Source organism: Schistocerca americana, chromosome 11, assembly GCF_021461395.2.
Source record: "Schistocerca americana isolate TAMUIC-IGC-003095 chromosome 11, iqSchAmer2.1, whole genome shotgun sequence".
Taxonomy (NCBI): domain Eukaryota; kingdom Metazoa; phylum Arthropoda; class Insecta; order Orthoptera; family Acrididae; genus Schistocerca; species Schistocerca americana.
Genome location: NC_060129.1, coordinates 45866181 through 45880061, shown reverse-complemented (window position 1 = coordinate 45880061; position 13881 = coordinate 45866181). Strand labels below are relative to the sequence as shown.

At 42.2% G+C, this 13881-nt stretch overlaps 1 protein-coding gene across 1 annotated transcript in view; it reads left to right on the top strand.

Annotated features, from left to right (window-relative positions):
* Positions 1 to 13465, top strand: part of LOC124553736 (mucin-19) — a 136537-nt gene extending 123072 nt beyond the window's left edge. The window contains exon 14 of the mRNA XM_047127667.1: positions 11857 to 13465. The gene's annotated coding sequence lies outside the window, so the exon portion shown is untranslated. The remainder of the gene's footprint in view (positions 1 to 11856) is intronic.
* The last annotated feature ends 416 nt before the right edge of the window (positions 13466 to 13881 follow it).

Below are 13881 nucleotides of genomic sequence, written 5' to 3'. Positions count from 1 at the left end.
CAGTAAACACTAAAGTAGGGGATAATGTGGCGGCAATCGGATACTCAATTTGCCTTCATGGAGGTGATCCACACACATACTGTAAAAACTGTGTTGGAACACTGCCATCATAATTCAGGCTTGGTGACCACTGCCATTGAACTTAGGGAATGACAGCAGAATTATGTTTAAAGCCAAAGTGTGACTTGGCGAACATCACTCCGGTCAACACATTTAAAACTGTTGACCGACAGAGGTCAATTATGCTCAAAGCTAAAGTGTGACTTGGCGAACATCGCTCTAGTCAACACACTTAAAATAATTGACCGACATAGGTCAACATGTACTACTTTTTTGCCCAATCAGCAACAGTGTAACGTTGATGTCTTTACACCAGTCAGTGATGTCATAATTGACCTATGTCAGTACTTCGAAAAACATGTAATAAACAAGCAGGCTTGTGTGGAATAGAATATTGAGCAAAATTTAATAGTATGTTGTGTGAAGCAGTCATTAAATATTTGTGCCATCCAGCGACTTCAGTCCTGCAGAGAGTGTTTTCTCCAAGGCAAGAGAAATAATTAATGAAAAACGCAACAGACTAAAGGAGAAGTATTTAAGTACCTTACTTTTTATAAAACAAAGTTTTTGTAACTTGTAATGCTGTATTTTAAACAACAGACTGAAGGACAGATATTAAATACGTTACTTTTTATAAAACAAAATTTGCATACCTAGTATTGTTGTATTTAAAACCTTAAGGAATTCTTAGAAAGTTATTTTTAATTTGAAATACATGCACAAAACAATCGATATATCTATTGTTCTTAAAAATACTATCAATAATATTGCATGTGTCAACTATTGATGTTAAATAAAACTAGCAGAAGGACCTATCAAGGGAAAGAATCGTCAGGGATGCCCGAGGATGTCATACGTTTAGCAGATTAGGAATGATGTGGAGTGCACTACGTATGTGAAAATGAAGAAGAATATTATGAAAAGGAAAGTTGCCACTCACCATATAGCGGAGGTGCCAAGTCGCAGATAGGCGCCCCACACACACACACACACACACACACACACACACACACACACACAAACAAACAAACAAAGGCGCGCGTGCGCTAATGCAACTCTGTGTGTGCCGCCTTTCGGCCGCCGCGTCCACATTTTGCTCGTGCCTGTTTTTAGACCTGCACACAAACATGCAATGCGCAGTAGGTCACCTTTATCTCTCTCACACTTCTATTTAAAATATCGTGGGTTTGAAACGGAGATAGGCAAAGTGGTTCTAGAATTTACACGGAAGTTCGGAAGCACTACAAATTGTTTCCAGTGATGGCTTTGCAATCCTGTTATCATATAGTAGTAGGTTTTTCTGCCTATTTATTGACAACACGTTAACATTTATTTATGTTTAGTGTCAGTTGCCACACGATACAGAAAGTGACAGATCATTTGCAGGTCTTCCTGCATTTCAGTGCAGTTTTCTAGTGTCGAGATTTCTCCATGTGCATCAGCACCATCCGCAAAGACCCTCTTAGAAGTTCTGACATTATCTACTAAGCCTCTCTCTCTCTCTCTCTCTCTCTCTCTCTCTCTCTCTCTCTCTCTCTCTCTCACATACACACACACACACACACACACACACACACACACAGACACTCACTGGTGTATGTGCGGATGGATATGTGTGTGTGTGTGTGTGTGCGCGCGCGCGAGTGAGTGTATACCTGTCTTTTTTCCCCCTAAGGTAAGTCTTTCCGCTCCCGGGATTGGAATGACTCCTTACCCTCTCCCTTAAAACCCACATCCTTTCGTCTTTCCCTCTCCTTCCCTCTTTCCTGATGAAGCAGCCGTCGGTTGCGAAAGCTTGAATTTTGTGTGTATGTTTGTGTTTGTTTATGTGTCTGTCAACCTGCCAGCGCTTTCGTTTGGTAAGTCACATCATCTTTGTTTTTAAAGTAATAGTCCAATAACACTCCTTTGTGATACACCTGAAGTTATTAAGGGGATACGGAATCACCTATCCCCGCAATGTTAATATATGCCTACTATAGGGAACATTTTCTCACAAACTACTGGAGACAGAGAGGTAAAAATTTTACTGTATGTGCATTCATATGTTACAACAATACTGAAACAACAGTTTATTGTCAAAGTATTTTCTTACAGAGATATTGTACATTTATTTTTAAGTAAATTTTTTCCATCGCTTTTTACTAGACTATCACCCCTAAGTTTTGTAAATCAAGTAATTAAAAAATCGTTGTTTCAGTATGTAATAGGGACCTATGTCACTACGTCATAAAAATTTCAGACTTCTAGGTTGACCAGTACCTGAGATAATGTTCCTAGATGAAGTAAAAAGTAAACTTACGGGAAACGGAGAAAGAAGATTAAAACATTCCTGATCCGTAGCTAATACCCCCTTCACAGTCTTCATAATCATCTTCAAGTCTTCTTTTGGCACCCCTCTGCACCTGTCTTGCTTTTTTCACTAATGTCTTGATTATATTATCAGCATGCCTTAGTCTGTGCTGATCTAAAAAGAACATAGCACGTACCGTACGGGAACCAACACACATACCCAACTTTTGAAGGACCTGGCATTTAGTTATATTTCCAAGATTGAAGGTTGCCACAGCATCATACACACCAAAATGTAGTGTATTAATTCCGACAAACACTGTTTTTGGGAGACGATGCCATATCACACTATTCAAGCACTCGTTGGGGTTCTGCGTTTTTCCGTGAAGACATTTCATCAGAAGACTTCTGTCAGCCAGATCTCTGAAAATGGGCTTTATTTCTGCCATGATTGCTGATGGTAGACTGTGGTGGTGAATGTATTTCTCTCCTGTTGTTAGTCCCCTATTGTATTTACACCAGCTGTTTTCACCTTTGGGGCACAAACCATGTTGTGGATGCTCATCCGTGGATGCGGTGTGGAAATATAAAGCCCATATAGCTCTCCTCATTTCTTCAAGATTGCCTGTATTTTGCCTGATTGCAAGGCCATAGCAGTTCTGAATGTGGTCTATTATGGAATCAGTCAATCTTCCTCTGCCATCCAAGGTTTTCCCATCATCTAGTTTTTTCCCTTTCATAACTGATTTTAACCTTCTCAGCCTGGCACCCATTCTCTTCTGCACATGTCCTATACATTCAAGTTTGCTTATATTTACACTGTTCCCATATGGTTTGCTTTCCAAAACTTCTTTGAATGCTTTAGAGTCACCATCTCCCAGATATTTGACATAGCGAACATTATACCACTGTGAAGAGCGATGAAAAATTTTCTTCACCCCAGCAACCTCCATGCCACCACTACTACCATAATAATTAGCAATACAGTCATCACTGTGTTCATTTTTCAGCCTGCCTGTGCACCTACAGTATTTAGACATTATTGCAACATCAATAACCTTGCCAGTATCAACACTAGTTGCTGTTACAACACCATTGTTGGAGGTGTGGCCCCTTTTCTGCCACGTGCCATCAAACGCCACTGTGAGGTCACGACTGCCGTCATTTTCTTCCACTGCTTCTTCCACAGCAACCTGCATTGACTTCTGTGCTACATCTTCAACTGCAGATCCTAGTACATAATTGTAAGCTTCAAACTTTGAAGGTGCACTTGGAAGATTTAGAACACCACATAGCATATCACCAGCTGCTTTGCCCTTACCAATTGCTCGCAATCCATAAACTAACCTAATATTTACACTATAAAGTTCAGTTTTCTTGTATCCATTATTTACAGTTACTGAAACCGAACTTGGAAACTTACAGCTGTATTTACAAACACTGTATATTAAATTAAACTGGGCAGCCAGGCCAACATGGGATTCTACTTTCAGAGAAACGTTTCCATGACATTTTTTGCAGCACAAACTGTTTTCAAGAGCTTCACACAATATATTCGTATCAATGAGTTCAAAAACTTCATTCCCTCTATCAAGTAAATTATATTTCTCTTCCAAATCTCTTAGTTTTTTATGAGAAGCACTGTTTTCATTTGGTGTAAGTTTGTTCGGCAAATCAGTAATAAGTGGATTCACATTTTCCAACAGTGATGATGATGAACTGCTTTGCTTTGCTAATGAATCATTATTTCTTTTCTTTTGCCAGTTCACACGCTTTTTAAATACTTTTGCTTTAGCTCTAGGCATTTTCACTGCGAAAAATGAAGCACTAAATACGAAATAACTCAACAACAACTACTTTCTTATATCACACTGTTTACAAAACAGTCCCGCCACAAAGTCAAAGAGTAACTTGAGGAAACCAGAGAGAAACATTTTCGGGCAACTAGTGTATAAATAGTCGCTGGAAACCGGGATATTTGAATTCATGTCACTTTAAAGGTACTGCCAAAAAGTTCATGGTCAGCCACGAGAGACGTGTATAACTAAAGCGCAATACCCGATCTCACAAATATATAAAAATAAAATAGTTATAATTGTAGTAGAGCTATGTATGATACGTCATTTTAAAGAGGAAACATGGCAGAATATAATACGCCAATAAAAAAAAATTCGATTTTTTAACCCAAAATCCGATTCTGTATCCCCTTAATACACTTCAAGATTTCTCTCCATTAAGAATGACTTACTGTCATAAGTTCGCTAAGAACTCTTTCAGTTCAATCTCACAGCTGATCTGATATTCCATATGCTCAAAACCTTCTAGTTTGCAGTGCGGAACTGTGTTCCATGCCTTCTGGATTGTAAAAATATGGATTCGACCCCTCTCTTCCCGTTATCCACCAGGCCTCAATCTCCGCTAATTTCAAGTTGCCGCCACTCATACCTCACCTGTCATTCAACAACATCTTTGCCTCTGCACTTCTGCCTTGACTGACATCTCTGCACAAACTCTTTGTCTTTAAATATGTCTGCTTGTGTCTGTATATGTGTGGATGGATATGTGTGTGTGTGCGAGTGTATACCCTTCCTTTTTTCCCCCTAAGGTAAGTCTTTCCGCTCCCGGGATTGGAATGACTCCTTACCCTCTCCCTTGAAACCCACATCCTTTCGTCTTTCCCTCTCCTTCCCTCTTTCCTGATGAGGCAACAGTTTGTTGCGAAAGCTTGAATTTTGTGTGTTTGTTTGTGTGTCTGTCGACCTGCCAGCACTTTCATTTGGTAAGTCACATCATCTTTGTTTTTAGATATATTTTTCCTACGTGGAATGTTTCCTTCTATTATAACCATATCATTAATTTGAACCCAACAATTACGTTTGTTATTGTCGCTGTTGCATTTCAAAATCTTTCCTGTCGTCTTATTTTCTCTTTCTGTTTTTACCAGTAGTCTCACTTTGTATTCACCTTCCCCTTTTTACCGTAATACAATTTTATCCCGCCTATATATACTCGATAATACGTAACCCACTTCCAAACCATAACCAAGTAAATTTTTATATTCCGCTTTCAACACTGCCGCTGCTATAAAATCCACCGTTTCTAGTTCAATAACAGCTGCTTTCACGTATTAAACAACCATTTCGGCTAGTTCTAATAACTTTCACTTTATTTCCACTTCCGTTTTTCGCACATCACTGATCATTTTTAGCCGCTCCCCACAGGTTTTAACGTCATTATTTCTTCGTCAGACAATTGTTAGCCCCATTTTCGTAATCTTTCACCACAACACCACTCCTTTTAATACTTTTACACGTTTTTTTCGAAATTTTCCCGAATTTCTCCGTCCTTTAACGTGTTTTAGCGGCAACACAACCACCTAACCTTCATGCATATCGCTGTCTACCAACCCAAGTTCACCACAGGATCAACTTAACCAACACTTTTTCGCCTTTTTTCATACCAGATCTCCAGTTACTTTCTAGTTCACCCTTATCTCTCCCCATATATTTTTATCTTTCATTTTCATTTCAACCTCATGTTACACTTTCCAACTTCTAATACCATGTCACCCTCACAACACCCCCACAATGACCCCATTAAGTTTTATTTACATTCCCTCCGCAAACATGCCTTCACCCTAGCCAGATTACGCTCGCATATTTTATTTTCTCAGGCTTGTCTGACATTTGGCATAACCTCCAAAGGCCTCACACTTAAAGTTCCCATCTCTGGCTGCAACCCTTCTTTCCATCAGTCCCTATACCAGTTCCAAACTGAACAATCCATTGCCCTCACCCACCTAATCCTTCACCTACACATCAACTCAGCCAATGAACACACCTGTCAACTCCTATCCTTAATAAAAATCCTCAATCTTTCCTCTCCCACATCCACACCGGCTATTCAGAGCATCCTCCTACAGGCCAACCGCAAATTAGAACAGCGTGCCACCCTTCACCTCAGAAAACTATCCAATCTCCTGGTTTCCCACCTCCAGAAAGGCAACTCACTCACCCTTCAAAACCTTCCCAGCAAACCTCAACCACCTCTCATTGCACCCAAACCCAGTCTCTCCCATCTACTCAGTCTCCCACTTCCAGCCCCACTCCCTCCAAAACCTCAAAATTCCAATCAGCACAATCTGGCACCACAACACCCTAATTCAGTAGTTAACCTTTCCTCCAAACCTCTCTCCCAATCCGAAACCTCTGTCCTATCCAAAGGCCTTGATTCAACCAAACAGCCCTCGTCAAAGATTTACTGTCCTACACTCGTACTCTCTGCTGGAAGTATCACTTTGCCACGAAGAAAAATGATCCTAATCCTACCCCTAATGATGCAACTCCCCAAGACACTATCCAAATTGAACCCTGCCTGGAACAGTTCCGTCCTCCGTCACAGCGGGACCCACCTCCTCTTCCTCAAAATCACCCTCTCCAAACCTTCCAGGAATTTCTGACTTCCAGCCTTGCCTCTCAATCCTTCTTAAAAAACCTTAATCCTACTCCCAACATCACCACTGCTGAAGCCCAGGCTATCCGTGATCTGAAGGCTGACCGGTCCATCATCATTCTTCCGGCGGACAAGGGTTCCACGACTGTGGTACTTGATCGTCGGGAGTATGTGGCTGAGGGACTGCGTCAGCTTTCAGACAACACCACATACAAAGTTTGCCAAGGTAATCCCATTCCTGATGTCCAGGCGGAGCTTCAAGGAATCCTCAGAACCTTAGGCCCCCTGCAAAACCTTTCACCTGACTCCATCAACCTCCTGACCCCACCGACACCCCGCACCCCTACCTTCTACCTTCTTCCTAAAATCCACAAACCCAATCATCCCGGCCGCCCCATTGTAGCTGGTTATCAAGCCCCCACAGAACGTATCTCTGCCTACGTAGATCAACACCTTCAACCCATTACGTGCAGTCTCCCATCCTTCATCAAAGACACCAACCACTTTCTCGAATGCCTGGAATCCTTACCCAATCCATTACCCCCAGAAACCATCCTTGTAACCATTGATGCCACTTCCTTATACACAAATATCCTGCACGTCCAGGGCCTCGCTGCAATGGAGCACTTCCTTTCACACCGATCACCTGCCACCCTACCTAAAACCTCTTTCCTCATTATCTTAGCCAGCTTCATCCTGACCCACAACTTCTTCACTTTTGAAGGCCAGACATACCAACAATTAAAGGGAACAGCCATGGGCACCAGGATGGCCGCTTCGTACGCCAACCTATTCATGGGTCGCTTAGAAGAAGCCTTCTTGGTTACCCAGGCCTGCCAACCCAAAGTTTGGTACAGATTTATTGATGACATCTTCATGATCTGGACTCACAGTGAAGAAGAACTCAAGAATTTCCTCCCCAACCTCAACTCCTTTGGTTCCATCAGATTCACCTGGTCCTACTCCAAATCCCATGCCACTTTCCTTGATGTTGACCTCCACCTGTCCAATGGCCAGCTTCACACATCCGTCCACATCAAACCCACCAACAAGCAACAGTACCTCCATTACGACAGCTGCCACCCATTCCACATCAAACGGTCCCTTCCCTACAGCCTAGGTCTTCGTGGCAAATTAATCTGCTCCAGTCCGGAATCCCTGAAGCATTACACCAACAACCTGACAACAGCTTTCGCATCCCGCAACTACCCTCCTGACCTGGTACAGAAGTAAATAACCAGAGCCACTTCCTCATCCTCTCAAACCCAGAACCTCCCACAGAAGAACCACAAAAGTGCCCCACTTGTGACAGGATACTTTCCGGGACTGGATCAGATTCTGAATGTGGCTCTCCAGCAGGGATACGACTTCCTCAAATCCTGCCCTGAAATGAGATCCATCCTTCATGAAATCCTCCCCACTCCACCAAGAGTGTCTTTCCGCCGTTCACCTAACCTTCGTAACCTCTTAGTTCATCCCTATGAAATCCTCAAACCACCTTCCCTACCCTCTGGCTCCTACCCTTGTAACCGCCCCCGGTGTAAAACCTGTCCCATGCACCCTCCCACCACCACCTACTCCAGTCTTGTAACCCGGAAGGTGTACACGATCAAAGGCAGAGCCACGTGTGAAAGCACCCACGTGATCTACGAACTGACCTGCCTACACTGTGACGCATTCTATGTGGGAATGACCAGCAACAAACTGTCCATTCGCATGAATGGACACAGGCAGACAGTGTTGTTTGGTAATGAAGATCACCCTGTGGCTAAACATGCCTTGGTGCACGGCCAGCACATCTTGGCACAGTGTTACACCGTCCGGGTTATCTGGATACTTCCCACTAACACCAACCATCCGAACTCCGGATATGGGAACTTGCTCTTCAAATATCCTCTCTTCCCGTTATCCACCAGGCCTCATTCTCCGCTAATTTCAAGTTGCCGCCACTCATACCTCACCTGTCATTCAACAACATCTTTGCCTCTGCACTTCTGCCTTGACTGACATCTCTGCACAAACTCTTTGTCTTTAAATATGTCTGCTTGTGTCTGTATATGTGTGGGTGGATATGTGTGTGTGTGTGTGTGTGCACGAGTGTATACCCTTCCTTTTTTCCCCCTAAGGTAAGTCTTTCCGCTCCCGGGATTGGAATGACTCCTTACCCTCTCCCTTGAAACCCACATCCTTTCGTCTTTCCCTCTCCTTCCCTCTTTCCTGATGAGGCAACAGTTTGTTGCGAAAGCTTGAATTTTGTGTGTTTGTTTGTGTGTCTGTCGACCTGCCAGCACTTTCATTTGGTAAGTCACATCATCTTTGTTTTTAGATATATTTTTCCTACGTGGAATGTTTCCTTCTATTTTTTTTATATATATTTGAATTGCAAAAAACTAATAATAAAAAAAATGTTGCATGGCGCGAGATTCGATCCGGCGACCGACCTTCCGATTACAAACCCGAGCGCTTACCGCTGCGCCACGACGCTGTATAAAACTATTAACCGTAGAGAGCATTTCACCGCGACGGTTTCTTTTAACTGTCGATTTTCTCGACAACGGCTGAGAAGTGCATCTTGGTGCTTTGCCACATTACACCTCTGGCCATGAGCTTTTATTATGCGCAGTATGAATCGAATCTGAATTTCACAATTGGCGGCCTCCCCTTGTTAGTTGAGTAAGCTATACAGCGGTTGTTCCTCCTTGATACTGATCTCTTCACAAATATTTGAGTCATTTATATACCAGTGAGCAATGAAGTATCCAGCAAGTGCATATTTTTATATCACATTATTAAATTTTTCCATTCAGTTCACACTCCGCCAACTCCTCTTTGTCAATAAACCTGTCCATACTGTTGTGTACCATTGTTTCCTCGTAACTAACACTGGCAGAAAAACAAATCCAAAAGCAGAACTATGCAGTACTGGATGCAAATTTGAGGGTGGAGAGAGAGGTCGGCAGACGGAACAAAATTTGTTTCCAGGCAAGACACGTACTATTGTGCAGCACATACGCAGAGATAAGTCGTCGCAAGGAATCAAATGAGATGCAGTGAGTCTATAACACTGTATGTCCTACAATTGATCACCACCTAAACTACCCTTCCTGTGTGGGTGAGCTAACTTTGTATTTTCAAATGAGAGCCACCAGTTGTATCACACATTCATGTTCTATACCAAAAATATCTACAGTTTACTAAAATTTTACTTTCCCATTCACGGAATGTGGCACTGTAATCGCAACTATCGACTGTGCCCGTTTTTGCAATTAAGCACTGATGTATTTGATTCTACATTTAATTTGTGATGTAAATGTAAATCTTTGTGTTTGAACTGTCGGTATTTATGTTCAAAACTTAATGTAGTACTGCAAATTTGACGGTATAGTACAGTACGGTTGACGTTTCAGGGTTCATTTAGAAACTACCTTTAGCACGAACCGGGAATGATAGCGTAGGTGGGATAGTTTTCTGTCCCTGTCGGGATGCTCGATATCGGTGAGTCCCTTTGCCTCTCACCATTAGGGGTCCGCCTCCGTAGCATAGCGATAGCTTTTCCGCCTACCACACAGGGGGCCCGGGTTCAATTCCCAGCAGGGAACTGGGTGTCGTGTGTCCTTCATCATAATTCTCGATCACCATTGACCCGCAAGTCGCCGAAGTGGCATCGACTAAAAGGAACTCGCAATACGGCGGCCGAACTCTCCCACACGGGGCTTCCCGGCCGACAGTGCCGCAGGATCATTTTCATTTCACCATTAGAGTCCTCGATTTCGGTGAGTCCCCTTGCCTCTCACTGTAGCGGTGCTCTATTCCGGTGAGTATCCGTGGCAAGTGCACTTGTCATTATCAGTTCGTGGACATTTTACATTATTACAACAGTTGTGGTTTGTATTCAGCTGGTAGCTGCATAGCAGCCGACGGCAGTTGGATGAAACGTACTGAAATCTGTCACCCTGATGGTGAGGTTTAAGGTGGCTTCCAGAATTGGGCACGATCTGGGGATTCGCCACAGTCAACCCCGTAGCGACTAAAAACTAAATTACCATACGAATGTCAATATCTAGCCATATTATTTGTACTGTGCAATCATGTTTGCAACAGTCAATAACGTTTGAACATAAGCATCGAGCGTTAGAACACAAAGGTTTATATATACATTTTAAATGAAATGTAGAAACAGATTTGAGGGTTTTTAATTCCAGAAACGAGCACACTTAATATTTGTCAATTACAGTGCCATCTATTATGAATGGTAAAGTATAGTTATAAATACTAACAAACTCAAACACATCCTTTCATCCCGCCATCCCCCTGGACTGAACCTACGTTAAACCACCTCACTCCAATTTACTCTTCAGTCTTCTCCTCTTTCCCTTTCCTCTTCAGCCATTCACGCATCTATTCATCCTACGTAGTTGTGTTTATCTTTATACTATATACCTCTTTACTTCTGTATGCATCCTCTTTGGTTTGAAGCTGGCACAGTACTTACAGTAGAATATCTTTGTCTTCCCTCTGACAACCATGCCTCCATCCTTGCTACCCTCCCTGTTTTCCTTTCCCTGTTGCTTCATAACCTGGGTTGTGGGTAACTGAATCTGCTTTCCCTTCTTCCCTTTCTTTCCCCTCTCTCCTCCCTGATGAAGGAACATTTGTTCCGAAAGCTAGGAACGTAAATTTTTGGTTCTGTTTTTTGTGTATCTATCGGCTGTACTGAGCTGAGGGAAGTGCAGGCTAGCCCCTCTATCTCTTTGTTAGTATTTGTTTCACATCTTTATATGAGATTTTCCATTAATCGTTTAAAGTATAGCTATAGTAAATCGTATGTATTTTTTGGCATAGAATGCAAATGGGTTTAATTTTTTTTATACTTGTTGTGCACTTCTCGTATGATATTGTCATTAATTGTTATTGTTGTTGCTTTTTTTTAATAAAAAAATATAGTTTATTCTGATTACATATGCGCATGGCCCAACACTAACTGCTGTACTTCATAACTGAAAGAAAGTTGGTGAAAAGTTGTAGGTAACAATTTTTGTTTCTTTGTTGCAGGGTAAAATCAGATGAAGACAATAGTTATCTGGGTGGAGTTCTGACAGTACAGAGAAATGGCTGCAACTTTTCCTGTGCACCAGATGGCACTACATCCTGGTTTGCAAAATTGAATACTGTGCACGAGTACGATTTCTGGTGTACACGGCAGTACGCATCACATCATTTTGCGGCCAAATTATGCTTGTAGCTTTTTCACCCACCGTGGTTTTGTAAAGTCTCTTTTGTCTAAGGAATAACTGTTGTATTGTTAATAAGAAAAAGAACAACAATAATCTCTGGAGTAAGAAAAAGAACAATAATAATACATGGAAGTGACAAAAGGACATGTTCCAGTGTGTGCAAGTTTTCTCTTTCATTTGTTAATTCCACTACTCTATTGTACATGACAGGCAGTGTCATACCTTATTTTCTGAGCAGGACTGTAGTTTTGAGATGGAGATGCAGATTCTAAAAACTGCTTACGCATACAGAACTGACATTGTAAGTTACTTATGACACACACTGAGCTATAATTTCGTGGTACAGTAGTGCTGACATATTTCTTAATCTGTATTCAGTTGATGTACTGGGTAGACAGCTACTGTATCAGCATAATGCTACAGGTTTATATTCCATTTGTGTGTGTGTGTGTGTGTGTGTGTGTGTGTGTGTGTGTGTGTGAAGCAATCGGCGACCTCTTCTGTCGGAGGAAACGTGTTCTTTGCAAGCATATTCTTTTCTCGAGCAATTTTAGGGGAAGTGAGTGCTTTCTGGAAGCAGACAGTAAGTATCAGACTGTGTTAACATTTTCTGTTAAATTTCCAACGAGCTGATGTGGTTTCAGGAGCAGTATTCCCGTATCAAACTTCGGCCTTTCAGAAACTATCATGAGGTCTGTTTCCTGGAGCTCACCCTTTTTGACAGTTTCAACACTCTGCCTAAGGGCCTGCCAAATAAATTGAGCCCCTCAGAAAGGTTCACCGATCAAAATCTGAGACACTGTCGGCAATGTACTGCAGTTCGTACCCAAACTTCGGTTCGGCATACGATGTACATTTCCCAGCAGTCACTAATATCCTGGGAAATATACCAGGTGTCTTTCACGAGAGTCATCAGATGCATTTTCTCCGGTGTTTCTGCAGAAATTTACAGTTTCGTTTTTGCATTGCGTGGATGGAGTTAGCCCAAACAATTGCTGCTTGTTATGTCTTTCAGACTCGTACGGGTCATGACAAGTGGTATGTCTCTCAGCTCAATATAATTCATTCAAAAGCGAACTGTGAGAAATGCTACAGTCACAGGTGTACAAAAATTGTAACCTATTAGTGGAAAGATTATACAGTTAGGACTGCTGTTACGGGGGGAGGTGACGACGAAACACAATTTGATACCACTAGTGACACATTTTTAATCATCTTTGTAATATATTTAGTCATCCAGCAGTTTTGTCTCGTCTGTCAAATGCATATCCCACATCTTGTCACCTTCCCATCACTTCGTCGCATGCCAGAGAATAGAAACTCACATAGAAGACGCTTCCTTTTACACCAGGAGCACGCAGATTATTTGCACCCCTCCTCTGACAGATCAAAAAGATGACAGAGAAGAGAGAGAGAGAGAGAGAGAGAGAGAGAGAGAGAGTGTGTGTGTGTGTGTGTGTGTGTGTGTGTGTGTGTGTGTGTGTGTGTAGATTTTCAACTGTACCACAAAAGTCACTCTCATTTCACAAAAGTGTAAACAATTACAGCTGTATTTGGAATTGATTAGCAACAGTGAGAGTAAGTTCAGCAAGCACAGGAATTTGTCTGCAGGGAAACAGTGACCTTTAGAAATGGGAATTGTAGAGCTGTCACAAGTCACATGTAATGTTTTCCTTATTTTACAGGTTTCACTCGACCACCACAAGCACCTTCAGAAATCATGTGGCCGAGGGCCACTCGTTACAAATATGGGACTGCGTATAACTGTCGGCTACGTAATTTCTGAAGACGGTCGCTTCGGTCGTGTAAAATAAGGTAAAAGTTACGTGTGACTTGGGGTGGC